We start from the raw sequence: 3,170 nt of genomic DNA, 5'->3' as shown, positions 1-3,170 counted from the left end.
TCATTTCTCCAAAATCCCATTTCTAAAGTGGAATATTCCTATTCTGATTATTTAGAAGTATTTTCCTGTATTTTTAATTTTATGTGCATTTTCCAAATTTTCTGATATTGAATAGGCTGAAAATTAAAATTCCTATTTGATAGTTTATATATTAATATTTTTGATCTGTATAGTGACTTTGCAATTTCTTGTATTCTTTTAAGTAAACATTTTTCTTTCTAAATTATATTTTATATATATGCACATATATATATTAGCCTGTTATAAATACTTTATATATTTTGCCATTATCCATTAAAAATACGTTCCTTTTATGCAGCTTTGAAAAAGTCTTTGTTACAATGAAAGTGAAAACAGTGTGTCCAAGGGAGATAAATGAATGCCTGATTTTGTTACGTACATCCTAAGGAAGAGAGATAAGATAGCAAATGTCATTTTAAACATAAATTGTGAAATAAAAAATGATAAATATTTGAATAATTTCTCATTAATGTAAAACAGCATTCATTTTAACATTATTTTCTGTTTTATCCTTATTTTATAATTAAAATTATGCATTTAATACTCATTGAATCAAATTGATAATAGGCATAGAGAATTAAATAGTGAACAGTAGAGAAAAGAGTTCTGCTTATAGTTGAGTAGGAGATACAGACAGGTAAACAGAAACTTATAGAACAATATTCCATTGTGAGTGTGTATATATACACACACACACACTATTATATACATATAGACATATCTAGATATATGTATGATATATGTATATATATCTCATATGAATATCCTCATTTCCCCCTACACCCAGCCTCTGGCACCCTGGCAGTCACCACCATTCTACTCTCTACAATCTGTTACTGTGAGTTTGCTTTTTTTTTTAGATTACATGTACAGGTGGTATTATATGTTGTGTGCTTTTCTCCATCTAGCTTATTTCACTTAACAAAATGCCCTCCAGTTTCATCTATATTATCACAAATGGCAGGATTTCCTTCTTTTTCATGGCTGAATGATACTCCATGACGGCATCATTCATAATAGCTAACATATGGAGACAATCTAAGTTCTGTCAATGGATAGATAAAGAATATGTGAGAATAGATAAAGAATATCTAAGAATGGGAATCTATGGGGTGCCTGGGTGGTAGAGTTGGATGAGCTTCTGACTCTTGGTTTCGGCTCAGGTTGTAATCTCAGGGCCGTGAAATCGAGCCCCGCCTCAAGCCTTGCATGGGGCTCCTCACTCAGCAGGGAGTCTGCTTAAGATTCTCTCTCCTTCTCCCTCTGCCCCTCCTACTTGTTCACTCTATCTCAAATAAATAAATAAATCTTAAAAAAAAAAAAAGAAAGAAAAAAGCATGCTCATAGAAACAGAGTAGATTGGTTATTGCCAGGGGCTGGGTGGTGGAGGAAATGGGGACATACACAGGTCAAAGGGTACAGACTTTCATTTATAAGATGATAAGTTCTGAGGATCTAATGTACAGCATGGTGACTACAGTTAATATCATTGTACACTTGAAATTTGCTAAAAGAATAGATCTTAAGCATTTTCACACACAAAAAGTAAACATGTGAGGTGATTGGTATGTTAATTAACTGGCTTATGATAATCATTTTACAATGTATACATAGATCAAATCATCTGATTGAAAACTTTAAATAAATACAACTCTATTTGTCAATTACACCTCCGTAGAGCTAGGAAAACAAAAAGAAACCTGTAGAGCAGAGTGTTGTCATCAGATGCAAGGAAAATACAGGAAGAACAGAAAAAGAAGGACCAAACCCAGACTGACCTCCACAGAAGGAGATTTCAAAAAGCAAGTCTCATCTAAACTAAGACGTAAAAATGAGTAGAAATTGGCCAGGATGTTATTAATCTATTTATGATTGAGAAAATAGCATGAGTAAAAGCCTAGAAGTAAGAGTGACAGTAATATTTTGGATATTTAAAGAGGATTGGTATGAGTAGAATCCAAAGGTGAGTGCATGTGAGTATATATGTGGGTAGCTGCTGGGTGTGGATTAAGAGGGACTGAAAGACATCAGACTGGAGATCTAACCAGGGTGACCCTTATCCAAAGCCTGACAAACCATGTTAACAAGTTTATGTGTGTATCTTAAGAGCAACTGGACACACATATAACAGTTTTATCCTGCCAAAGGTTATGCTGATACTTGCTTTGGGGGAAAGGTATGTCTGGCTTCAGGATGCCGAACAGATTGGGAAGATGCATTTGGCATAAAGCAAGGAAGCCACTTAAGAAAGTTGTTTCTGTAATTCAAGGGAGATTTGATGTCATTGAGAACTAGGTAGTTGCAGTGGTGAAGGAAAAGTAGGTGGAAGAGGAAGTTATTTAAGAATTGTTCTGACCTTATATCTGAACCAAGATAAGGGGAGAGGTGAAATTACTGAATGTTAATTGCACATTGCTTAATGAAAGTCAGGTGCTGGCAGGGGGATGTCAGGTTTCTGGCTGCAGAATCTCTATAAATCTGGTGTCATTCATGAGAAAGACTTAGAAAGCAAACATTTGGTGAGATAGATGAAGTATGAAGTTTGGAGTATATGGAATTTGAGATATTCATAGGACACCCAAGTTACTTTTCAATTAGCAATAATCACGCCTTGGATAAACCTCACTGGCTACGATACTGCCACTGCACAAAGCTCAAGTTACTTTTCAATACTGTCTAGATATTCCATTTTAAGTGGGGGTTTTGGGGGCACCTGGGTGGCTGAGTCGGTTACATCTCCAGCTCTTGATTTCAGCTCAGGTCATGATCTCAGGGTCCTGAGATCAAGCCCAGTGTTTGGCTCCACACTCAGCAGAGAGTTGGCTTAAGGGTTCTCTTCCTCTGCCCCCCCCCCATGTGTGCTCGCTCTCTCTCTCTCTCTCTCTCTCTCATAAATAAATAAATCTTTAAGTGGGGATTTTGAACTGCAGAAAGCAAAATTGGACTGAGGATATCTCCTTTGGGGTCATTTGCTTCTAAAAATTTTGAAAACACTGTTTCATAAGCATAATATATGAGTTTGCTCAGGAAATGTGTGCAGATTAAGAAGAGAAAGAGTGCCCATGACAGAAGCTGAGGCATAGCAATATTTAAGATGGGAGTAGAAAAAGAGGAGCTACATCGGGAAAACACATTAGGCAAAGGAGAGA

The 3,170-nt window shown here is 36.0% G+C and overlaps 1 pseudogene; it reads right to left on the bottom strand.

Moving 5' to 3' along the window:
- Positions 1 to 2,600: 2,600 nt before the first annotated feature.
- On the bottom strand, positions 2,601 to 2,676 carry LOC123837968 (U4 spliceosomal RNA; annotated as a pseudogene).
- Positions 2,677 to 3,170: the final 494 nt, after the last annotated feature.

The sequence above is a fragment of the Mirounga angustirostris genome, unplaced genomic scaffold (assembly GCF_029215605.1).
Source record: "Mirounga angustirostris isolate CCGP_5_RB_7025 unplaced genomic scaffold, mMirAng1.0.hap1 SCAF_8, whole genome shotgun sequence".
NCBI lineage: Eukaryota > Metazoa > Chordata > Mammalia > Carnivora > Phocidae > Mirounga > Mirounga angustirostris.
The sequence above is the reverse complement of the archived record's forward strand: the minus strand, read 5'-3'. Positions and strand labels throughout refer to the sequence as shown.